Below are 27,023 nucleotides of genomic sequence, written 5' to 3' on the forward strand. Positions count from 1 at the left end.
TCGTTGGTCGTCCACTAAAGGGGTCGACTTGACAGCCGCTGATTGATCCTGTTCTAACGAAGAGTACACCACCTGGCTGACCCGATCCTGGGTCATTCAGAATAAACGTTTACAACTGCACAGTCAGACAAAAAAATGAAGCACCCAGGAGACATAATCAGATGTTGATTTAAATTCATACATTTATACACCATCTATATGACTACTCTGCGATTAACCATCAAGAAAGTATCTGGCAGTGGCCTTATCGAAGCACCTTCAATCTACATCTCTACCGCTCCATTCTCGAACAGCGGAAAAAACGAACACTTAAATATTTCCGTCGTTGTTGTTGTTGTTGTGGTCTTCAGTCCAGAACCTTGTTTGATGTAGCTCTCCATGCAGCTCTATCCTGTTCAAGACTCTTTATCTCCGAATAACTACTGCAACCTACATTCTTTGCTTAGTGTATTCACCCTTGGTCTCCCTCTACAATTTTTACCCTCCACGCTTCCCTCCAATACTAAATTGGGGTTCCTTTGATGTATCAGAACGTGATCTAGCAAGTTATACTATCTTAAAGTCAACTTGTGCCACGAACTCCTCTTCTCCCCAATCATGTTCAGTACCTCCTCATTAGTTATGTAATCTGCCCATCTAGTCTTCAGCACTCTTCCGTAGCACCACATTTCGAATGCTTCTATTCTCTTCTTGTTTAAACTATTTATCGTCCATGTCTCACATCCATACCTGCCTATACTCCATACCAATAATTATAGAAAATACTTTCGTCCCTTAAATCTATCCTCGATGATAACAAATTTCTCTTCTTCAAAAACGCAATTCTTGCCATTGCCAATCCACATTTTATATCCTCTCTATTTCGAACGCCGGCCGCGGTGGTCTCACGGTTAAGGCGCTCAGTCCGGAACCGCGTTACTGCTACGGTCGCAGGTTGGAATCCTGCCTCGGGCATGGATGTGTGTGATGTCCTTAGGTTTAAGTAGTTCTAAGTTCTAGGGGACTGATGACCACAGATGTTAAGTCCCATAGTGCTCAGAGCCATTTGAACCATTTTTGTTTCTATTTCGAACAACATCAGTTATTTTGCTCCTCAAATAGCAAAGCTCGTCTACTACCTTTTCCTAATCTAATTCGCTCAGGATCATCTGACATAATTAGACTACATTCGACTGTCCTTGTTTTGCTTTTGTTGATATTCATCTTACATCCTCCTTTCATCTTACATCCTCCTTACCTCTGGTGATATTTGCATCTGCATTCTTCCAATTGTCCTCTAGCCATCCCTGCTTAGCCATTTTGCACTTTGTGTCGATCTCATTTTTGAGACGTTTGTATTCCTTTTCAACTGCTACATTTATAGCATTTTTATACTTTCTCCTTTCGTCAGTTAAATTCAGTATCTCTTCTGTTACCCAAGAATTTTTTCTAGCCCTCGTCTTTTTACCTACTTAATCCTCTGCTGCGTTCACTATTTCACCTCTCAAAGCCACCCATTTTTCTTCTACTGCGTTTCTTTCCCCGGTTCTTGTCAATCGTTTACTAAGGCTCTCTTTGAAACTCTCTGCAACCTCTGCTTCTTTCAAATCATCCAAGTCCCATCCGCTTAAATTCCTACCTTTTTGCAGTTTCTTTTGTTTTGATCTACAGCTCATAACCAATAAATTGCAGTCACAGTTCACATCTGCTCCTGGAAATGTCTTACACTTTAAAACCTGGTTTCTAGATCTCTGTCTTACCATTATATCGGGTGAGGTAGCTAAGTCATAGCACCCCTTGTATCCGTCCAACCGTAATAGATACCAAGATGCCGTTTGGACGGTGAACTGCAGCGACGAGGGCTATATGAATACATCACATTTCATGTTTGTGGTATTTTTTTATTACAGAGATATAAGGCCATCCTTGGTTTTTTAAATGGAACCCTATGTTAAGTTTTAGCGTAACACGATGGGCTTAAAAAATGGTTTAAATATGTGTATATCGTAATATTTAGGCGGATAGTTTTTGAGACACATATATGTTCTTGTATCGTGTTCGTCCTTCGAAGTGGCGTTGTCCTGTTGTGTGGAATACATGGTAAACGTCGTGAGTTCGTCCTTACACAACCACGCCCATTCACCCTACAATAGTAATAGATACTGCGATATCTTGAGCAAAAATTAACTGTTTATATTGAGCAAATATTATTCAGTTACTTTACAACTGTGATACCAAAATAACAGACAACATACAGTATTAAAATACTACAACATATTAATACATTGTAAGAAACAGGAATACAAATGTAAATGATGAGGCCCTTATTGGTCACAACTATTTCGTACGTAATTGTTTTTTATTTGAACGTATTTACTATTGATCACAAAAAATAGTTTAATGGCTCTGAGCACTATGGGACTTAACATATGAGGTCATCAGTCCCCTATAACTTAGAACTACTTAAACCTAACCAACACATTCATGCTCGAGGCAGGATTCGAACCTGCGACCATAGCAGTCGCGCGGTTCCGGACTGCAGCGCCTAGAACCGCATGGCCACCACGGCCGGTTATTGATCACAATATGAAGGAAATACACGCAAAGATGCAAAATACATACTGTATATGACACAAAACTTTACTGAATAATGTGTTCAAAATGATACCCCTATGCTGCAATGCACATTTGTAGCCTCCGTTCGAATGACTTGTGAACGGATGCGAGGGTGTCACGTGAGATATCAGCTCACGCTTCGATGATACGTTGCTTCATATCGTCTGGCGTAGTTGGTATTTGAGCATACACTTTATGTTTGATTGCTCCACACAGAAAAATAAATCAGGAAGGATCAAATCAGGAGACCGGGCTGGCCACTTCACCTCAGCACGTCTTCCTATCCAACAACCATGGAACTTTTCATTTAACAGCTCTGTATCCACACGGAATGGGTGAGCAGGACAGCCATCGTGTTGGAACCACATGTACTGACGCGTAGTTTGTGTTACCTCTTCCAGAAAAATGGGCAGAACGTTTCGCAGGAACTGTGCATAGTAATTGCCGTTTAGTATACCCGGAATGGCGTACGGCCCCACAATGAAATTTCCGACGATGCTGCAGCACACGTTAACACTCCACGGTTGCTGATGCTGTACCTGTTGAAGCCAATGAGGGTTCTCTAGTGGTTGAAATGGCTCTGAGCACTATGGGACTTAAAATCTGAGGTCATTAATCCCCTAGAACTTAGAACTACTTAAACCTAACTAACCTAAGAACATAACACACATCCATGCCCGAGGAGCAGGATTCAAACCTGCGACCGTAGCGGTCGTGCGGTTCCGGACTGAGCGCCTAGAACCGCTGGGCCACCGCGGTCGGCTGGGGTTCTCTATTGACGAGTAACGCAAATTCACATTACCGTTGTTGGTGAAAGTCGCTTCATCAGTAAAAAGCAAGTGACAAGTTCTTTGAAATTTTGACTCGATTTTGCAGTCAGTAAAAAACGTCAGATACCCTCTCAAGTAAATGTAACGCGTAGAAACCACTTAATAATCAAAAAAAGAAAAAACGGGAATATTTAGCTCATATTGCTTGGGTGTCAGACACAGTTGTGTAATTGAAAAGAGTGTCACTACAGTGTACGTGTGTGTGTGTGTGTGTGTGTGTGTGTGTGTGTGTGTGTGTGTGTTAGAGAGAAAGAGAGAGGGAGAGAGGTGGTTCGTTGGGAGGCCGAGAGAATCGGAGTGATTTACTGAAATGTCAGGACGCGTTTAATTTACGTTTAAGTGTATCCCAGTGGTGCCAGAAGTGTCCTCGCTGGCTAGGTAGGAACTTACCAGACGCCCCTTCTCCGCCGCTCGGCTTCCGTACAGACGATGTTTCCTGTGCGCTATCCCAGTTTACAGTCCGGAGACGCCTAACGATAACCGTTTATTCGCCTCGTCGTAATTAAGCCAGCAGCTCCTTCAGTGCGCCGGAATGCGGCGATAAATCCGCGAGGCAGCGCGAACAAAGGCCGTCGGTCCGGCGTAGCGCGCGGTGTCCGGCGCAGCGCGATACACGGCGGCGGCGGCGGCGGCGGCGGCGGCAGGTAGCTTGGTAGCTGGAGGAGGCAGGGAGGCCCTGGGAGCTACACGACGCGCTACCGGCCCGCGCTGCCCTGGCCGGCTTATTTAACGCAGCCCCCTCTGAAACATTACCGGCCGTGACTAGGACAATGTAACGCTATCTGGCGCGGTAACTCATGTGACCCGCGCAGATAGCGTCTCCGGGCATAAGTCAGGCCGGCGGCCGCTACTTGCTGCCTGCCGGCTGCTACCGCAGGCCGGGCTGGCCGGTCGCCCCAGTCCTGTAGCAGGCTCGCGGCGCACCGATACATTCCTCTGGCTGCGCGGCACGACATCCACTTCACACAGGCGCACGAAAATTTTGGGAAGTGACACTGTCACGCTGCAGTTCGTATAATGACCTAAAGATAATTCAGATAGCGAGTGGGCTATAACGCACTAGGCTGTCAGGCTGTAATAGCCTGGCTGTGGCAGTCGAAATGTTGAGCAGCCACATAAGGCAGACAGCTTTAGCAGCCGAGTGAGATGGCTCCCCACAGGGGAGTGTTATGGGACCATTGCTTTTCACAATATATATAAATGACCTAGTATGTTATGAGTGGATGGGCAAATGTCTATAGGGTACATTACATATGTAGAATTGTGGACAGTTGGGAATGTGAGTCTCACGGGAAGCGTGCAAAGGATAAGTCCCTGCAGTCGCGCTATTCATCTGTGTCCTCGGTGGCTCAGATGGGTAGAGCGTCTGCCATGTAAGCAGGAGATCCCGGGTTCGAGTCCCGGTCGGGGCACACATTTTCAACTGTCCACATCGAGGTATATCAACAACACCTGTTGGCAGCTGACGGTTTCAGTTAGTCGTCATTTATTCTTGTAGATAATGTCGGAAGTTCCATGCGGCATTTCGCGGTTGATGCTGTAGTATACAGAGAAGTTGCAACTTTGGAAAATTGCGGCGAAATGCAGGAAGATCTGCAGCGGATAGGCACTTGGTGCAGGGAGTGGCAGCCAGGTTGAGATTCATTGGGAGAGCCCTTAGAAAATGTAGTCCATCAACAAAGGAGGTGGCTTACAAAACACTCGTTCGACCTATTCTTGAGTATTGCTCATCAGTGTGGGGTTCGTGCCAGGTCGGGTTTACAGAGGAGATAGAGAAGATCCAAAGAAGAGCGGCGCGTTTCGGCACAGGGTTATTTGGTAAGCGTGATAGCGTTACGGAGATGTTTAGCAAACTCAAGTGGCCGACTCTGCAAGAGAGGCGCTCTGCATGGCGCTGTAGCTTGCTGTCCAATTTTCGAGAGGGTGCGTTTCTGGATGAGGTATCGAATATATTCCTTCCCCCTACCTATACCTCCCGAGGAGATCACGGATGTAAAATCAGAGAGATTCGAGCGCGCACGGAGGCTTTCCGGCAGTCGCTCTTCCCGCGAACCATACGCGACTGGAACAGGTATGGGAGGTAATGACAGTGGCACATAAAGTGCCCTCCGCCACACACCGCTGGGCGACTTGCGGAGTATAAATCTACTTTGATGTAGATGTAGAATCCATAAATAGAATAAAAATTGATGTATGTAGAGTGCGGCGCTTAAATCGGCACAGATAAAACTTTTTTTAAAAGCAAATTTACTGAAACAAAATACAGATGAAAACGAAAATCCTTTCACAAACAAGTAATGGTACCTTTCAAGAGCAACGAGGTAACCCCCTTTAGCCCATAGGACGGCCTCCAATCATCTCCTGGAGCGATCGCACACACCCTTTAAAACAGCGCTGTCCATATTCGCGAATGCTGCTTCGTTAGCAGCGATATTACGGTAACTCTTTCGATACGCTCCAAACATAGTAGTCGAGGGAGTTTGTAAGTAGGTTGTTTAGAATTTTACGTTGGTTACGCCACGTAGCGCTCTGTGTGAAAATCACTGACAGTGCTGTGTGCAGTCTGTGGCTGGTTGGACTCATTGGTGCTGTGTGCAGTCTGTGGCTGGTTGGACTCATTGTTGGATTATTGGTTCAAATGGCTCTGAGCACTATGGGACGCAACATCTTAGGTCATACGTCCCCTAGAACTTAGAACTACTTAAACCTAACTAACCTAAGGACATCACACACACCCATGCCCGAGGCAGGATTCGAACCTGCGACCGTAGCAGCCCCGCGGTTCCGGACTGCAGCGCTAGAACCGCACGACCACCGCGGCCGGCTGTTGTATTATTCGCTTGTGTAGTGTTGGGCAGTTGGATGTGAACAGCGCGTAGCGTTGGGCAGCTGAAGGTGAGCCGCCAGATGTGGAGAGAGAGATGCCAGAGTTTTGAGAGGTTACTGTGAGCGGACGATCTGGACGTGTGTCCGTCAGTAAAAGGAAATTTGTGAGACTGGGAATCATGAACTTTTGAACACTACTACGGTAAATAAATTGTTTGTTCTCTATCAAAATCTTTGATTTTCTAACTATGCCTATCAGTAGTTAGTGCCTTCAGCAGTTTATTTAGCTGGCAGTATTGGCGCTCGCTGTATTGCAGCAGTTCGAGTAACGAAGATTTTTGTGAGGTAAGTGAATGATGAAAGGTTTAGGTTATTGCTAGTCAGGGCCATTCTTTTGTAGGGATTATTGAAAGTCAGTGTTGCGCTAAAAATATTGTGTGTCAGTTTAATGATGACCAGAATAAGTAAAGAGAGTACTGTCTGAATACGTTTAATTTTTCTCAGCTGTTTGAAAATCGAATAATTTACAGAGTTTCTCTTGCACTGTATTTCTTTACATTCAAAGGGGAAGTTTCGTAAGTTCAAATCTCGGCTATTCGGGAGCCGGAACTCCGTTACCAGAACATGTGGAAGTTATCCGACAGCCAGTTTTGGGCTAAATCGCTCGTATGTGCCGGCGCACCGTCCTGTTGAAAAGTGTCTTCCCGACGCCACAGTTACCATCCATGGTTTCATGACACCCGTCAAAACTTTCAGATAAATTTCTTTTGTGACAGTTTGTCCCTGTTCAAAGTAATGTGGCGGCATGATATCACCCTCTCTCGCCACAACGCTTACGACTTGAACACCAAACTTCTCCGAAGCATTATACTTGCTCTCGGGCACCCGAAGAATCGAAATATTTCCGTGGTCTAATGCCCAGCGCCAAGACTTTCATTGCGGTTCTTCGGTTGTACTCCGCATTTGTCTCGGCCATTTTGAGGATCTTCGTTGATCCATTATGGACCGTGGAACAACGGCTGACATGTATTTCTTGATGCAATACTTTACCAGCAGCTGTATTTATTGTAGAAATTTCTTTTATGGACTTCTTATGTGCTACCAGTTTCGGTATTACATTGATGTCATCTTCAGGCCCCACACGTCATAGTCGTAAAAACGCTATACACGTAAGGAGCCATGTAACTGGATCAGTGTCAAATCACAGTCTGTGTCGTCTAGCGACCAAGAGCTGTTGCGTAACGATTTGATTCACGTATCCAGTTATATGGCTCCTTCCGTGTATAGCGGTTTTACGACTACGACGTGTGGGGCCTGAAGATGGCATCAATGTAACGCCGAAACTGGTACCACATGTTGTTGTTGTTGTTGTCTTCAGTCCTGAGACTGGTTTGATGCAGCTCTCCATGCTACTCTATCCTGTGCAAGCTGCTTCATCTCCCAGTACCTACTGCAACCTACATCCTTCTGAATTTGCTTAGTGTACTCATCTCTCGGTCTCCCTCTACGATTTTTACCCTCCACGCTGCCCTCCAATGCTAAATTTGTGATCCCTTGATGCCTCAAAACATGTCCTACCAACCGATCCCTTCTTCTTGTCAAGTTGTGCCACAAACTTCTCTTCTCCCCAATCCTATTCAATACCTCCTCATTAGTTACGTGATCTATCCACCTTATCTTCAGTATTCTTCTGTAGCACCACATTTCGAAAGCTTCTATTCTCTTCTTGTCCAAACTAGTTATCGTCCATGTTTCACTTCCATACATGGCTACACTCCAAACAAATACTTTCAGAAACGACTTCCTGATACATAAATCTATATTCGATGTTAACAAATTTCTCTTCTTCAGAAACGCTTTCCTTGCCATTGCCAGTCTACATTTTATATCCTCTCTACTTCGACCATCATCAGTTATTTTACTTCCTAAATAGCAAAACTCCTTTACTACTTTAAGTGTCTCATTTCCTAATCTAATTCCCTCAGCATCACCCGATTTAATTTGACTACATTCCATTATCCTCGTTTTGCTTTTGTTAATGTTCATCTTATATCCTCCTTTCAAGACACTGTCCATTCCGTTCAACTGCTCTTCCAAGTCCTTTGCCGTCTCTGACAGAATTACAATGTCATCGGCGAACCTCAAAGTTTTTACTTCGTCTCCATGAATTTTAATACCTACTCCAAATTTTTCTTTTGTTTCCTTTACTGCTTGCTCAATATACAGATTGAATAACATCGGGGAGAGGCTACAACCTTGTCTCACTCCTTTCCCAACCACTGCTTCCCTTTCATGCCCCTCGACTCTAATAACTGCCATCTGGTTTCTGTACAACTTATAAATAGCCTTTCGCTCCCTGTATTTTACCCCTGCCACCTTTAGAATATGAAAAAGAGTATTCCAGTCAACATTGTCAAAAGCTTTCTCTAAGTCTACAAACTCTAGAAACGTAGGTTTGCCTTTTCTTAATCTTTCTTCTAAGATAAGTCGTAAGGTCAGTATTGCCTCACGTGTTCCAACATTTCGACGGAATCCAAACTGATCCTCCCCGAGGTCTGCATCTACCAGTTTTTCCATTCGTCTGTAAAGAATTCGCGTTAGTATTTTGCAGCTGTGACTTGACCTCTTGGCCACAAACAATCCAGAGCTGATAGAGAGCATCATGACTGATACAGGGATTAGTGATCACAAGGTCATTGTAGCTAGGCTCAATACCATTTCTTCCAAATCCATCAGAAACAAACGCAAAATAATTTTATTTAAAAAAGCTGATAAAGTACCACTAGAAGCCTTCCTAAAAGACAATTTCCATTCCTTCCGAACTGACTATGCGAATGTAGACGAGATGTGGCTCAAATTCAAAGATATAGTAGCAACAGCAATTGAGATATTCATACCTCATAAATTGGTAAGAGATGGAACGGATCCCCCGTGGTACACAAAAAAGGTCCGAACGCTGTTGCAGAGGCAACGGAAAAAGCATGCGAAGTTCAGAAGAACGCGAAATCCTGAAGATGGGCTAAAATTTACAGACGCGCGAAATTTGGCACGTACTTCGATGCGAGATGCCTTTAATAGGTTCCACAACGAAACATTGTCTCGAAATTTGGTAGAAAATCCGAAGAAATTCTGGTCGTATGTAAAGTACACAAGCGGCAAGACGCAGTCAATACCTTCGCTGCGCAGTGCCGATGGTACTGTTATAGACGACTGCGCCGCTAAAGCGGAGTTATTGAACGCAGTTTTCCGAAATTCCTTCACCAGGGAAGACGAATGGAATATTCCAGAATTTGAAACACGAACATCTGCTAGCATGAGTTTCTTAGAAGTAGATACCTTAGGGGTTGCGAAGCAACTCAAATCGCTTGATACGGGCAAGTCTTCAGGTCCAGATTGTATACCGATTAGGTTCCTTTCAGATTACGCTGATACTATAGCTCCATACTTAGCACTCATATACAACCGCTCGCTCACCGATAGATCTGTACCTACAGATTGGAAAATTGCGCAGGTCGCACCAGTGTTCAAGAAGGGTAGTAGGAGTAATCCATTTAACTACAGACCTATATCATTGACGTCGGTTTGCAGTAGGGTTTTGGAGCATATACTGTATTCAAACATTATGAATCACCTCGAAGGGAACGATCTATTGACACGTAATCAGCATGGCTTCAGAAAACATCGCTCTTGTGCAACGCAGCTAGCTCTTTATTCGCACGAAGTAATGGCCGCTATCGACAGGGGATCTCAAGTTGATTCCGTATTTCTAGATTTCCGGAAAGCTTTTGACACCGTTCCTCACAAGCGACTTCTAATCAAGCTGCGGAGCTATGGGGTATCGTCTCAGTTGTGCGACTGGATTCGTGATTTCCTGTCAGGAAGGTCGCAGTTCGTAGTAATAGACGGCAAATCATCGAGTAAAACTGAAGTGATATCAGGTGTTCCCCAGGGAAGCGTCCTGGGACCTCTACTGTTCCTGATCTATATAAATGACCTGGGTGACAATCTGAGCAGTTCTCTTAGGTTGTTCGCAGATGATGCTGTAATTTACCGTCTAGTAAGGTCATCCGAAGACCAGTATCAGCTGCAAAGCGATTTAGAAAAGATTGCTGTATGGTGTGTCAGGTGGCAGTTGACGCTAAATAACGAAAAGTGTGAGATGATCCACATGAGTTCCAAAAGAAATCCGTTGGAATTCGATTACTCGATAAATAGTACAATTCTCAAGGCTGTCAATTCAACTAAGTACCTGGGTGTTAAAATTACAAACAACTTCAGTTGGAAGGACCACATAGATAATATTGTCGGGAAGGCGAGCCAAAGGTTGCGTTTCATTGGCAGGACACTTAGAAGATGCAACAAGTCCACTAAAGAGACAGCTTACACTACACTCGTTCGTCCTCTGTTAGAATATTGCTGCGCGGTGTGGGATCCTTACCAGGTGGGATTGACGGAGGACATCGAGAGGGTGCAAAGAAGGGCAGCTCGTTTTGTATTATCGCGTTATAGGGGAGAGAGTGTGGCAGATATGATACACGAGTTGGGATGGAAGTCATTACAGCATAGACGTTTTTCGTCGCGACGAGACCTTTTTACGAAATTTCAGTCACCAACTTTCTCTTCCGAATGCGAAAATATTTTGTTGAGCCCAACCTACATAGGTAGGAATGATCATCAAAATAAAATAAGAGAAATCAGAGCTCGAACAGAAAGGTTTAGGTGTTCGTTTTTCCCGCTCGCTGTTCGGGAGTGGAATAGTAGAGAGATAGTATGATTGTGGTTCGATGAACCCTCTGCCAAGCACTTAAATGTGAATTGCAGAGTAGTCATGTAGATGTAGATGTAGATGTAGATGTATTAGACTGATAGTTCGGTAATTTTCACATCTGTCAGCACCTGCTTTCTTTGGGATTGGAATTATTATATTCTTCTTGAAGTCTGAGGGTATTTCGCCTGTCTCATACATCTTGCTCACCAGCTGGTAGAGTTTTGTCATGACTGGCTCTCCCAAGGCCGTCAGTAGTTCTAATGGAATGTTGTCTACTCCGGGGGCCTTGTTTCGACTCAGGTCTTTCAGTGCTCTGTCAAACTCTTCACGCAGTATCGTATCTCCCATTTCGTCTTCATCTACATCCTCTTCTATTTCCATAATATTGTCCTCAAGTACATCGCCTTTGTATAAGCCTTCTATATACTCCTTCCACCTATCTGCCTTCCCTTCTTTGCTTAGAACTGGGCTGCCATCTGAGCTCTTGATATTCATACACGTGGTTCTCTTCTCTCCAAAGGTCTCTTTAATTTTCCTGTAGGCAGTATCTATCTTACCCCTAGTGAGATAAGCTTCTACATCCTTACATTTGTCCTCTAGCCATCCCTGTTTAGCCATTTTGCACTTCCTGTCGATCTCATTTTTGAGACGTTTGTATTCCTTTTTGCCTGCTTCATTTACTGCATTTTTATATTTTCTCCTTTCATCAATTAAATTCAATATTTCTTCTGTTACCCAAGGATTTCTAGCAGCCCTCGTCTTTTTACCTACTTTATCCTCTGCTGCCTTCACTACTACATCCCTCAGAGCTACCCATTCTTCTTCTACTGTATTTCTTTCCCCTATTCCTGTCAATTGTTCCCTTATGCTCTCTCTGAAACTCTGTACAACCTCTGGTTCTTTCAGTTTATCCAGGTCCCATCTCCTTAATTTCTCACATTTTTGCAGTTTCTTCAGTTTTAATCTACAGGTCATAACCAATAGATTGTGGTCAGAGTCCACATCTGCCCCTGGAAATGTCTTACAACTTAAAACCTGGTTCCTAAATCTCTGTCTTACCATTATATAATCTATCTGATACCTTTTAGTATCTCCAGGATTCTTCCACGTATACAACCTTCTTTCATGATTCTTAAACCAAGTGTTAGCTATGATTAAGTTGTGCTCTGTGCAAAATTCTACTAGGCGGCTTCCTCTTTCATTTCTTAGCCCCAATCCATATTCACCTACTACGTTTCCTTCTCTCCCTTTTCCTACACTCGAATTCCAGTCACCCATTATTATTAAATTTTCGTCTCCCTTCACTATCTGAATAATTTCTTTTATTTCATCGTACATTTCTTCAATTTCTTCATCATCTGCAGAGCTAGTTGGCATATAAACTTGTACTACTGTAGTAGGTGTGGGCTTCGTATCTATCTTGGCCACAATAATGCGTTCACTATGCTGTTTGTAGTAGCTTACCCGCATTCCTATTTTCCTATTCATTATTAAACCTACTCCTGCATTACCCCTATTTGATTGTGTGTTTATAACCCTGTAGTCACCTGACCAGAAGTCTTGTTCCTCCTGCCACCGAACCTCACTAATTCCCACTATATCTAACTTTAACCTATCCATTTCCCTTTTTAAATTTTCTAACCTACCTGCCCGATTAAGGGATCTGACATTCCACGCTCCGATCCGTAGAATGCCAGTTTTCTTTCTCCTGATAACGACATCCTCCTGAGTAGTCCCCGCCCGGAGATCTGAATGGGGGACTATTTTACCTCCGGAATATTTTACCCAAGAGGATGCCATCATCATTTAATCATACAGTAGAGCTGCATGTGCTCGGGAAAAATTACGGCTGTAGTTTCCCCTTGCTTTCAGCCGTTCGCAGTACCAGCACAGCAAGGCCGTTTTGGTTAATGTTGCAAGGCCAGATCAGTCAATCATCCAGACTGTTGCCCCTGCAACTACTGAAAAGGCTGCTGCCCCTCTTCAGGAACCACACGTTTGTCTGGCCTCTCAACAGATACCCCTCCGTTGTGGTTGCACCTATGGTACGGCCATCTGTATCGCTGAGGCACGCAAGCCTCCCCACCAACGGCAAGGTACATGGTTCATGTGGGGAGGTGGTACCACATAAGAAGTTCATAAAATAAATTTCTACAATACCTACGGCTGCTGGCAAATTATTACATCAAGAAATTCTGAGGATCGAACCGTTTAGTACATGCCTATGGCTCTCAAGATCACCAATCAGGACCTCCGTCGGAAGTACGATATGGCGGGAAATTCAAATTGAAATTTGTCCGCATTTAAGCGCCGCACGCTCTATATGCGTGTATGTTCCACATGACATTCTAAACCACAAGAACGATTTCAACCAAACGTGGTACACACGTCCCTTATTGTCAGGTAACAATCACGGTGGGGATACCTATCATAGTTCAGAAGATATGACCTCAGAAACAACGAGATACGTGAAAAACTGCCGCGTCATGCATGACATTTCTGTGCTGCTAACTCAATTCGCAAAACATTTCGCAGACAGTGTCCACATACGCCGCTAAATGCACTTACAAAATTACATCACGGTACCACTCATACTTCAGGAGGTATAACATAATAAACACTGAGATGCGTGATAAACTGTCGCATTATGCAAGACTTTTAAATCTATTTCTTCTTTGCTTCTAACTCTGTTCGTAACAAATTTTGTAGGCAGTATCCACACACACCGCAGAACGTACCTCTAAATTATATCATTGTATGACACAAAGATCAGAAGATACGATATCATACTCACTGAGGTGTGCGACGAACTCCAGCACTAGGCATCACTTATTACTCATTGCTACGAACTCTATTAGCAAAATTTTTGCCACACAGTATCCAAATATTCCGCTGAATGTATTTAAACAAATATATCATTTCACGACACACAGTTCAACAGATATGACAATCACAAATACCGAGATGGGTGAAAAAATGCCGTCTTATGAATGCAGTTTTAAAATGGTTCTTCTCAACTACTAAGTCACTCCTACAGTTGACTCAAATTAAGGGCATTCCTGAAACCAAGCAGCGCTTTTGACAGCTTTCAACTACGAAGTGCAAACGGTTACAGATGTAAACAACAGCAGTTTATAGTGCTATGAAGAGACTTGCCACAGCGACGTTAGCAGAAACGCGTTGTAGACATGCGAAGCAGCCGCACGCAACCTACGAAAACTGTTTCGTAATTTCATAAATGGCTTGACGAACACATGGAAATGCAATTTGTTCGATATTGCGCTACAAATACAATTCATTTCTTGTTTGCGTTTCTAATAGAAAACTATCAAATTGAATAAACTGTTAGTGCCGGGTTTGGTAGCTAATAAGTTATCATTCTTTATGACCTACCTTTTGTGTCATAAGAAACGCAAAGCCTTGTTATTCAGCCTCCCTTTAATATAATTATAAAAATTAATTGTCCGTCGTTTTACTTGCTTTATTCGACGCGAATAATAATTTCAAATACACAGATGTGGGAAATATAATGACTATTGAAATGCCCTGCTTATTCATAGCCCAGTTGGTGTCCGAAAAGAATTTCCAACTTCAGTAGTAGACTGTTCAGTCACCTCTGCTGGAACAAAGCAAGCATAATCTTACTACATAAGGAGGAAAGTATTCATGATCTGAAGAACTACCGCCCATTAGCTTACTTTCTGTTATACAGGGTGTTTCAAAAATGACCGGTATATTTGAAACGGCAATAAAAACTAAACCAGCAGCGATAGAAATACACCGTTTGTTGCAATATGCTTGGGACAACAGTACATTTTCAGCCGGACAAACCTTCGAAATTACAGTAGTTACAATTTTCAACAACAGATGGCGCTGCAAGTGATGTGAAAGATATAGCAGACAACGCAGTCTGTGGGTGCGCCATTCCGTACGTCGTCTTTCTGCTGTAAGCGTGTGCTGTTCACAACGTGCAAGTGTGCTGTGGACAACATGGTTCATTCCTTAGAACAGAGTATTTTTCTGGTGTTGGAATTCCACCGCCTAGAACACAGTGTTGTTGCAACAAGACGAAGTTTTCAATGGAGGTTTAATGTAACCAAAGGACCAAAAAGCGATACAATAAAGGATCTGTTTGAAAAATTTCAACGAACTGGGAACGTGCTGGAAAGGTAGGGCGACTGCGTACGGCAACCACAGAGGGCAACGCGCAGCTAGTGCAGCAGGTGATCCAACAGTGGCCTCGGGTTTCCGTTCGCCGTGTTGCAGCTGCGGTCCAAATGACGCCAACGTCCACGTATCGTCTCATGCGCCAGAGTTTACACCTCTATCCATACAAAATTCAAACGCGGCAACCCCTCAGCGCCGCTGCACGAGATACATTCGCTAACGATATAGTGCACAGGATTGATGACGGCGATATGCATGTGCGCAGCATTTGGTTTACTGACGAAGCTTATTTTTACCTGGACTGCTTCGTCAATAAACAGAACTGGCGCATATGGGGAACCGAAAAGCCCCATGTTGCAGTCCCATCGTCCCTGCATCCTCAAAAAGTACTGGTCTGGGCCGCCATTTCTTCCAAAGGAATCATTGGCCCATGTTTCAGATCCGAAACGATTACTGCATCACGCTATCTGGACATTCTTCGTCAATTTGTGGCGGTACAAACTGCCTTACACGACACTGCGAACACCTCGTGGTTTATGCAAGATGCTGCCCGACCACATCGCACGGCCGACGTCTTTAATTTCCTGAATGAATATTTCGATGATCGTGTGATTGCTTTGGGCTATCCGAAACATACAGGAGGCGGCGTGGATTGGCCTCCCTTTTCGCCAGACATGAACCCCTGTGACTTCTTTCTGTGGGACACTTGAAAGACCAGGTGTACCGCCAGAATCCAGATACAATTGAACAGCTGAAGCAGTACATCTCATTTGCATGTGAAGCCATTCCACCAGACACGTTGTCAAAGGTTTCGGGTAATTTCATTCAGAGACTACGCCATATTATTGTTACGCATGGTGGATATGTGGAAAATATCGTACTATAGAGTTTCCCAGACCGCAGCGCCATCTGTTGTTGACAATTGTAACTACTGTAATTTCGAAAGTTTGTCTGCCTGAAAATGTACTGTTGTCCCAAGCATATTGCAACAAACGGTGTATTTCTATCGCTGCTCGTTTAGTTTGTATTGTCGTTTCAAATATACCGGTCATTTTTGAAACACCCTGTATATAAAAAGTTCACTAAAGTCCTGATAAGTCGCATTAAAATGGTAGTGGAGACTGCGCAGGCTATAGAACAAGCTGGATTCCGCAATGGTTTCAGTACAATTGACCATATAAACACAGTGCGTGACGTAATTAGCCGAGCCAGTGAGTACGAAATGCCACTGTGCATAGCCTTCACTGACTTCGAGAAAGCTTTTGAGTCTGTCAGCCACAGTGCAGTCAAACAAGCACTGGCCGGGCAAGGAGTGGGGACAAAATATACAAACATATTGTGCATCTTTTATGACACGTCTGTGGCATCTATCAATATAGGAAAAAACGAGCGTGTATTTTGCATTGGAAAAGGAGTAAAGCAGGGCGATCCTATATCCTCGGAGTTATTTATAGCAGTTCTCGAGATGGCTATGCCCAAAATGATTTGGAACAACAGAGGAATAAGGATAAATGGTAAAAGACTCACCAGCCTGAGATTTGCTGACGATATAGTGGTTCTAGCTAACAGTAAGTCCTGTATAAAAGACTTAAAAGATCGTTGTCAGGCAGTTGGACTTAAAATACATCACTCTAAAACTAAGGTTATGCATAATAAGTGGGTAGCTGCAGGACAAGTAAAACTGAACGGCAACATCCTAAACAATTTTACAGAATACGTTTATCTGGGGAAATTAATTGACACAAAAGGGGATTTGAAGCCTGAAATTTTTCGCCGAATTAAACTGGGTTGGAGGGCTTACGGAAACAATGCAACAGTTTTCAAATCTAACATGCCAGTATACTTAAAGAAGACACTTTTTTGATCAGTGTGTCCTACCGGTTGTAACGTACGGGTGTGAAACGTGGACTTAAAATGAATTTTTCAAAAGGAAACTTAGAACTGCTCAGAGAGCTACGGAAAGGTCAGTGTTAGGTCTCACTAAGAAAGATCTACAGGAAAGTGAAGACATTCGAGCAATAACAGGAATAAGAGATATTATAGAACGGGTTAAGACACTAAAATGGCAGTGGGCAGGACATATTGCACGAAGGGTGGAAGATGGACTAAATCAGTTTTAGAGTGGAGTCCCAGTCTCGAAGACCACCGGGGAGACCACCTGATGTCTGGGATAAGGAAATCAGGAAAGTTGCGGGCTTCAAATGACAGAAGACAGGCTACATCTTGTATAGATGGAATTAACTGAACAATAAATAAATAAATAATAACTGTGACCACCTATCGAAAGCTCCAGTAGGCACGTTTTGCAGTGCGGACGGCTGCATGACGTCCACGAAAAGAGTCAGCGAGGCTTTGGGGGGCACCCACAGGGATGTGCAGGCATGCCGGCCGCAGCGCCACGGCCAGCTGCACCAGATGTCTCGGTTGAGGATGCGTGGTGCGAACAGCCCTGTGGAGGTGGTTACATCCGGTGAGTCTGGTGGCCAGAGGAGAAGGGTAAACTCGTTCTGGTACTAAGAACCACGCACGCACACTGTGAGGTTTATGACACGTGGCATTGTCATGCTGATACATGCCATCCTGCTGAGGGGAAACAGATTGCTTGTAACGGTGGACGTGGCCCCAAATGGTAGGTGCATACTTGTGTTGATCCATTCGAGAATGACGATATCGCCCGGGCAATGCCACGAAATCATTCCCCAGACCATAATCCTCCATCTTCCGGCCAGAATCCTTTCAACGACTGTTGCAGGGTGTCTGCTTCCAGACGTTTCATACCATACACCCCACTCCTATGGAACATAAAACGTGATTCATCTAAAAAGGCCACCTGTCGTTACTAGTGGACTTCCAATTCCAGCACTGGGGCGCAAATCCCAGCCATCGTTGCCGGTGCACAGCACCTTCTGCGAAATCCCATACAATGTTACGAAGCTACAACCAATATGGAACTTAGCGACGACGAATATAGCCTATGTTCGTCTGTGAAAATGGACTCGATAAGCAACCTGAGCTGTCAGTCATCGGAATCTAACCTGTGTAACACTGTGTGCGTGTTGAATGAATGTCAGTTTCATGTCATTTAAGCCCTCAAAACTTAAATCTTAAAACTAACATTTGAATAAGGTATCTGGCTGCGTATTTGAATATGAATTTACAACTAATGCAGAATCTGGTTTGTGCGACGGAATTTATTGGATCAGACTACATGGCATGTTGTAGTGCGTCAGTGTCTCTGTTCTAGCCCTTGCTAACAAAAGTTATCTTTTGCCACTCACATTTTAGGAGGTGTCTACGTGTCATAAATACTGTCTTTCAATAATTTTTGAATGCCAGGTCATGTTGATACTCGTAAATAAATGAATAACTTTGGCGTAATCGAAAATGTACTGTCTTATAGGAAATATACGCTCAGGTTACATACTGGGAGCTACAGTCGGCAGTCGTTGATAGGATACCCTCCGTCGATATAGTCATGTTGTAGACCATGCTCTCGTACCGTTAATAACTAGTTTAATCAGTGTGAACACGTTCATTTTACGGTATTTCTTAAAAAAAAACGCACCATAATGGCATCCTGTGCAAAAATTATTCACACAAAAAACTTCTTCCCTCTTCATTTCGTAAAAGGTTTTTTTTTTTTTAGGATGGGGGGGGGGGGGCATCTGTGTGCTGACTGAATTGATGCGGCCCGCCACGAAAATTCTTCTCCTGTGCCAAACTCTTCATCTCAGATTAGCACTTGTAACCTACGTCCTCAATTATTTATTGAACGTATTCGCATCTCTGTCTTCCGGACAGTTTTTGCCCTCTACAGCGCCCTCTGTTACAATGGGAGTCATTGAAAAAATGGATCAAATGGCTCTAAGCACTATGGGACTTAACATCTGAGGTCATCAGTCCCCTAGACTTAGGACTACTTAAGCCTACCTAACCTAAGGACATCACACACATCCATGCCCAAGGCAGGATTCGAACCTGCGACCGTAGCAGTAGCGCGATTCCGAACTGAAGCGCCTAGAACCGCTCGGTCACAGCGGCCGGCTGGGACTCATTCCATCGTGTCTTAACAGATATCCTACCATCCTGTCCCTTCTAGTTGTCACTGTTCTGCACATTCTCCTCTCCTCTCCGATTCTGCGCAGAACCTCCTCATCCCTTACCTCATAAACTCAACCTAATTGTCAACATCCGTCTGTGGCACCACATCTCTAATGCTTACACTACCATACAGTGCTGTGCTCCAATCGTACACCCTCAGAAATCATTTCCTCAAATTAAGGCCTATGTTTGATACTAGTAGAATTCTACTTACCAGTAATGCCGTTTTTGCCACTGCTAGTCTGCTTTTGATGTTCTCCTTCCTCGGCCGGTCATTGGTTATTTTGCTGTATAGGCCTTAGAGCTCCTTAACTTTATCTACTTCGTGACCGCCAACCCTGATGTTAACTTTCTCGCTGTTCTCATTTCTGCTTCGCCTCATTACTTTCGCCTTTATTCGCTTTATCTCAATCCATTCCTGTGCTCATCAGACTGTTCATTCCATTCAGCAGACCACGTAGTTCTTCTTCACTTTCAATCAAGATAAAAATATCAGTGAATCTTATCATTGATATCCTTTCATCTGGAATTTTAATTCCACTCCTGAACCTTTTTTTTTTATTTCCATCTTCTATGTAGATACTGAACAGTGGAGGCGAAAGACTACATCCCTGTCTTACACCCTTTTTAATCCGAGCAATTCGTCTTGATCGTCCGGTCTTATTATTTCCTCTTGGCTCTTGTACATATGGTGCATTACGCGTCTTACATTGTCGAACGCTTTTTCTAAATCGACAAATCCTAAGAACATGTCTTGATTTTTCTTTAGTTTTGCTTTCACTATGAAGTCCAACGTCAGAATCGCCACTAAGGTGCCCTTACCTTTCCTAAACCAAAACTGATCGTCATACACACATCCTAAATTTACTTCTCCATTCCTATGTACATCATTCTTGTCAGCAACCGTCAGTGACTTAGATGCATGATCTGTTAAGCTCTCTCCTCTGCATTTCACTGAGGAATTCCCGCTGCACTCCTTACTGTACTGCCCTTGCTTTTTATTTCACCAAAGGTCGTTTTGACTTTCCTGTATGTAGAGTCCGTCCTTCCGAAAATCATTTGTTTTTCGGTTTCTTCACATTTCTCAAGCAGCAACTTCGTCTTAGTTTCCGTGCATGTCTTATTTATCATCCTTCAGTGACTTGTGTTTCTGTATTCCTGAATTTCTCTGAACATTTATGTACTTCCTTCTTTCATCGGTCAGCTGCAGTATTTCTTCTGTTACCCATTGTTTCTTTGCAGTTACCTATGGTTTTCTTTCCAACGCTTTTCAGAGAGGGCTCAAATGGTTCTGACCACTATGGACATAACATCTATGGTCATCAGTCCCCTAGAACATAGAACTTCTTAAGCCTAACTAACCTAAAGACGTCACACACATCCGTGCTCGAGGCAGGATTCGAACCTGCGGTCGTAGCGGGCGCGCGGTTCCAGACTGATGCGCCTAGAACCGCTCAGCCACAACAGCCGGCTTTACAGAGATGTCGATTCCTCTTCAACTGTACTGCCTACTGAGCTATTCTTCATTGCTATTTCTATAGCGTTAGAGAACTTCAAGCATGTCTCATCATTCCTTTGCACATTGATTCTTCCTGGGTAATCTCTTAAACTTCAACCTACTCTTCGTCATTAATAAATTGTGATCCGAATCTATATCTGCTTCTGGGTAAGCCCCACAATCCTGTATTTGATTTCGGAGTCTCTGCCTGCCCATGACGTAATCTAACCGAAATCTTCCAGTATCACCCGGCCTTTTCCGAGTATGCCTCCTCTTGTGATTCTTGAACAGAGTATTCACTATAACTAGCTGAAATTTATTACAGAACTCAATTAATCCTTCTCCTCTCTCATTCCTTGTTCCTAGCCCATACTCTCTTGTAACGTTTTCTTCTACTACTTCCCCTACAACTGCAGTCTCCTTTTAGGTACTATATTAGCCTTTCAGTATCCTCATATACTTTATATATCTTGTCATCTTGAGCTTGCGACGTCGACAGGTATACCTGTACTATAGTAGACATTGTTGGTTTATAGTAATTCACCCTCTGTCCTACCTTCTTATTCATAACGAATCCTACTCCGTTATACCATTTTCTGCTGCTGTTGACATTACCCTCTCCTCTTCCGACCAGAATTCCTTGTCTACTTTGCATTTCAATTCACTGACCCCTACTATACCTAAATTGAGCCTTTGCATTTCCTTTTTCAGCTCATTTAGCTCCCCTACCACTTTCCAGTTTCTGACAATCCACGTCCAGATTCGTATAACGTTATCCTTTTTCTGGTTATTCAGTCTTTTTTCCCACAGTCACCTCCAGCTTTGCAGTCCCCGGAGATCCGAATGGGGGACTATTCCGGAATCTTTTGCCAATGGAGAGATGATCATGACATTTCTTCAGTTACAGGCCACATGTCCTGTGGATAGATGCAGTGGTTTCCGTTGCCTTCTGCACCCTCATGCCGTTGATCATTGACGTTTCTTCCGCCTTTAGGGGCAGTTTCCCACCCCAGGCACAAGAGAGTGCCCTGAACCTCTGTATGCTCCTCCGGCCTCTTTCACGAGGCCGTTGGCAGGATGAGGATGACTTCTTATGCCGGAAGTCTTTGGCCACCTGTGCTGATTATTAATCAAAATTAAAGCTGTAGCAGGTTTCGAACGCGGTACCGATGACGTTTTGAATGCTAATCAAAGACCCTATAACCAGACCACGGGCCTTAGTATTGCACTGCGAACAGCCGATGGCTCTGCTAGGTCTCCGCGAGTGCACATAAAACTACGAGAACAACTGCACACGACAGGTAGGAATAATTCATACACAGCGGCTCACTACGACAGCTTAATTATTGCGAAACTCGGGTGGGAAAGCCTGAGCACTTATACTGTACGCCCCTTATCCACGATCTACGGCCTCATTGGAGAAACATTTCTGGAAGTTGGCGCACTGCTAGTGCTACCACCTGCCGTCTGTCGGTGCAATGGAACGCTGACGTCGAACATATGCTAAATAAATGTAGATGCCGTGTGACTGGGGTCTCCCTTCGGGTAGACCGTTCGCCAGGTGCAAGTCTATCAATTTGACGACACTTCGGTGACCTGCGCGTGGATGGGGATGAAATGATGATGAATAGGACAACACAACACCCAGTCCCTGAGCTTAGGAAACCTCCGATCCAGCCGGGAATCGAACCCGGGCCCTTAGGGTTGACATTCTGTCGCGCTGACCATTCAGCTACCGGGGGCGGACTGAACATTCGCTGATATTACATTAATGTGACTTAACCGTGTAATATCATGCAGTGTTTTTCATATTTAAGTGCGAGAAAGAGATGATTATACATTTTGAAGACATACTGTAAGTCACTCCAGTACCGGAAATTGTCCCAATCCCTGCAATCAGTCGAGAGTATTCGTTAATTTTCTTTCGGGGACAAGTTCTAGCTGCTTCGACAAGTGCACGGAGACTGAACGTAGCGATAGCCGCTCTCCACACAGCACACTGCTCACAACTGGCTACGCAGAGCCAGCTGGCTACCGTGCAATCCGACGTGTTCTAATGGCTGCCGCAGCCAGCAAATACTAGCTGCATAGTGCCCGAGCTACAGTGGCTCGTCGTTGTTTTATTAGCTGCCGCAGCCATGCTGTCGCAGCTACGTCGCCTAGTGCATTATAGCTAACTATTTTTTAAGGAATACATCTTACTCACTTTCTGTTCGATGTGCAGCGTAGTGACAATGAATAAACACCGTCTGATTCACTTGCTACACCCAGTCATCAGCTGACATCACTTTTATCGTGAACAGTTTAAGATATCGAAACGAGACACCATGCAGAGGATAGCACTATTTCGCTATACGTGTACCGAATCTTTTATCAGGTGGCTCTTTAAGTCTACTGAAAAGGCCTTCCCCAACTTGGGTGCTCTCAGGTGCTGTCACTAATCCACGAAGATCCCACACAGTATGGGCCCTACGCAAATCCCCTTACAAATCGCTGTTATGAAGTAGCTGGTAAGGCCAAAATTATATAAGTTGGACTATCTGACTACAAAACTCAGTGCGAAGAGATATTTCAACTACAGTGATTACAAGAATTCGCAACTGCCACAGATTATCTACCCTTTCCTAAAATTTAATAAACCGTCACTTCTTCGTAAGGATTCTAAATCAAAAATAAAGTAGATCTGCTTATACCGAAACTTCCACACCGGATCCACAGTAAAAAAAGTCACTTCAGTAAAGGAAATCTGCCACTCACAAGTCGCAAATTATAACACAGTGACGTACTTCCTTGTTAATTCTATACAAATAAGTGCCCATCAAAAAGTTTCCTCTCGAAGGCTATAAAGTCAAGAATCGGTATTTCAACCAGAAACAATCGTCGTGGACTTTGATGAAGCAATCATCCTACCGAAATACCATGTTGAAGATCACCTTTTGGTAGAACGCCATGTACTGTTGCCGAACGAAATCCGTAACTGGTTGCTACACATCCTCGCAGAAATCGTCGACCCTTTAAGACCTCTTTTAAGGGACCGAACGCGCAACAATCGCCTGAGCAGAGATGAGCGAGTATTCAGTGCTTCCAACTTGAGTTGGCGCAGCGTCTACCTTACGACATTTGCGAAATGGGGACGTGCGTCATCACCATGAGGTAAGGAACTTGGCGCACCATTCCACAACGGAGGTTCTCGGCAGACATGCTGCCCCCATACACATTCTTCAGTCTCCGATGGACGTGTTACCAGTCTTTGTCCTTCGGCAGAGAAGAAAAGAATAACAGCACCTTGGCCCTGTTGGGAAGTATTTGGTAACAACGTCGCCATAGTTCATTTACAGGAATCACGTCGAAAAGACACAAATGCCACACAAATCACTTGCTTACATATCTATGCTTATACATCCCCCCAACGGAGTCGCACTACGTGTCATATACGCTGCAGCAACACCTTCAAATGGAAAATTTTGATCGACCCTTAAATATAGCGCCATTTGAGTCCCTAATCACATAGATACTCGTACATTCGAAAGCTTTATTAACCAAATCTGGCTAGGCGCTACATAGTTTACAGTACAGCAGATCATGTAGAACATTTAATGAACAATATAATCTTTTTTTTCGGTCTACAGCCGGCACAGTCGGGAATTCTTTGACTCCCGGCGCATTGTCGCCGTACTGTCTGTTACTCGCTGCCAATCACTAGCTAACGTCAGTCCACCGGCAGTAGGGCTCAGTCAGTTAAAGCACGGTGCTGCAACATTGTCAACTGAACTAATACAGGGCACATACCTTTATTGATCTCTCAGCACATTTCCTACTCAACGAGGCCTGGGATCTAGATCGCCAGGTCAGCTATCGGAATGAACCAGAATAGTAGCAACAGCTGATCCGTCTCGATGGGTAATGGTGTCAACTCATCTATAAATCGAGTTATTGTAGAATTGTTTTTACAGGTGCGGTGTATCGATTTTATGGCTTTTTATAGCTTTTGTAAAGACGAGCAGTCTGATCGAACGCTCGTTAATGTTGGTATCGAAGCTGATGTGAAAAGTATCCCAGAAGTGTGGTGAAGTTGAAAACCAAGGCGGCCGAAACGGACTGTCGTGATGCAGTCACCGCCAAGAGGGGTTCTCATACCAGGGTCCACCGGTCTACCGGGTGCCTTACAATACCTTTTGCACGCTTGTGAGGGTTGTATAGGGAACTTAGCCGATGAAGTATGATAAGGGACTCAAGTCCGGAAATGTAGCATTTGGATGTCAGATAAGTTTGGAGATACGATTACTGTCAAATCTCCCGCCAGACGGTACGACGAGTAACGGTCGAGCAGGACCACGCTTGTATCGACAATGTTTTCTCTGTCGCCTCAGTCCATCGCCTATGAGTTTCGTGGATTTACCTGCTTTCACTATTTTAAATTTGATGTGAATGTATTTAGAAGCAGTCTCACATACACTGGCAGGCAGGTACTTCAATGTTTTCAACATGGCTGCACTTCAGCAACGGTTACCGAATAGTAGGTGAATAAGACAGCCAACCAGTTGCAGTAAATGGTGGTTTTCAAATAACCGTAACGATGGCTTCAATGGATTTTAACCCACCTCATTCAGAAGTACAAGAAACCAGCACACAGTGCGACAACATAAGTTACGATCAAAACATCCTAGACCAATATTACGTGTCATACAGAAACTACTACCGCCAATAAGTGTAGGTATGTCACAAACAACATGATATATACGAAGACAGGAAAAGTTGTACTTACGAAGTTCACGTTAGCAAACAGTCATTTAGTAAAGGGTCCAGCATCTCCACATGAGATGTGTCGGCAAAGATCTGTACACAGATTTGTAAAATATAAGGTCCCTAAAATGAAAGATTTGTTACGTAAGTAAAATCAGTCACGTAAAATGTGAGACCTCGTTAAGAGCTACACGCCGACTGAGGGAGAATGGAGAGCGTTGGTGCCAAGAATAAATATCCTATAAATTAACCAGCAACAGTTGCCATGCCATTACACTGATCAAACAAATCTGTGAGGGCAAGGCATAAAGAGCATCTGTTACGAAAGAAAAGAGCATATATATATATATACCTTTGCTGAACATTTACTGATTGCCAACCGCACTCCGAAAAATTTGGAAGGGACAGCTGCTCTTCACAGAGAAGTCAAATGGCGTAGGATGCTCCTTTGGGAAGAATTAGATATCTACACTCCTGGAAATTGAAATAAGAACACCGTGAATTCATTGTTCCAGGAAGGGGAAACTTTATTGACACATTCCTGGGGTCAGATACATCACATGATCACACTGACAGAACCACAGGCACATAGACACAGGCAACAGAGCATGCACAATGTCGGCACTAGTACAGTGTATATCCACCTTTAGCAGCAATGCAGGCTGCTATTCTCCCATGGAGACGATCGTAGAGATGCTGGATGTAGTCCTGTGGAACGGCTTGCCATGCCATTTCCACCTGGCGCCTCAGTTGGACCAGCGTTCGTGCTGGACGTGCAGACCGCGTGAGACGACGCTTCATCCAGTTCCAAACATGCTCAATGGGGGACAGATCCGGAGATCTTGCTGGCCAGGGTAGTTGACTTACACCTTCTAGAGCACGTTGGGTGGCACGGGATACATGCGGACGTGCATTGTCCTGTTGGAACAGCAAGTTCCCTTGCCGGTCTAGGAATGGTAGAACGATGGGTTCGATGACGGTTTGGATGTACAATGCACTATTCGACGATCACCAGAGGTGTACGGCCAGTGTAGGAGATCGCTCCCCACACCATGATGCCGGGTGTTGGCCCTGTGTGCCTCGGTCGTATGCAGTCCTGATTGTGGCACTCACCTGCACGGCGCCAAACACGCATACGGCCATCATTGGCACCAGGCAGAAGCGACTCTCATCGCTGAAGACGACACGTCTCCATTCGTCCCTCCATTCACTCCTGTCGCGACACCCCTGGAGGCGGGCTGCACGATGTTGGGGCGTGAGCGGAAGACGGCCTAACGGTGTGCGGGACCGTAGCCCAGCTTCATGGAGACGGTTGCGAATGGTCCTCGCCGATACCCCAGGAGCAACAGTGTCCCTAATTTGCTGGGAAGTGGCGGTGCGGTCCCCTACGGCACTGCGTAGGATCCTACGGTCTTGGCGTGCATCCGTGCGTCGCTGCGGTCCGGTCCCAGGTCGACGGGCACGTGCACCTTCCGCCGACCACTGGCGACAACAT

At 44.4% G+C, this 27,023-nt stretch overlaps 1 non-coding gene across 1 annotated transcript; it reads left to right on the forward strand.

Moving 5' to 3' along the window:
* Positions 1-4,763: 4,763 nt before the first annotated feature.
* Positions 4,764-4,837, forward strand: Trnat-ugu (transfer RNA threonine (anticodon UGU)). The gene has a single exon. It is a non-coding gene; the product is annotated as a tRNA-Thr (tRNA).
* Positions 4,838-27,023: the final 22,186 nt, after the last annotated feature.

This window comes from Schistocerca gregaria, chromosome 4 (assembly GCF_023897955.1).
Source record: "Schistocerca gregaria isolate iqSchGreg1 chromosome 4, iqSchGreg1.2, whole genome shotgun sequence".
Classification (NCBI taxonomy): Eukaryota; Metazoa; Arthropoda; class Insecta; order Orthoptera; family Acrididae; genus Schistocerca; species Schistocerca gregaria.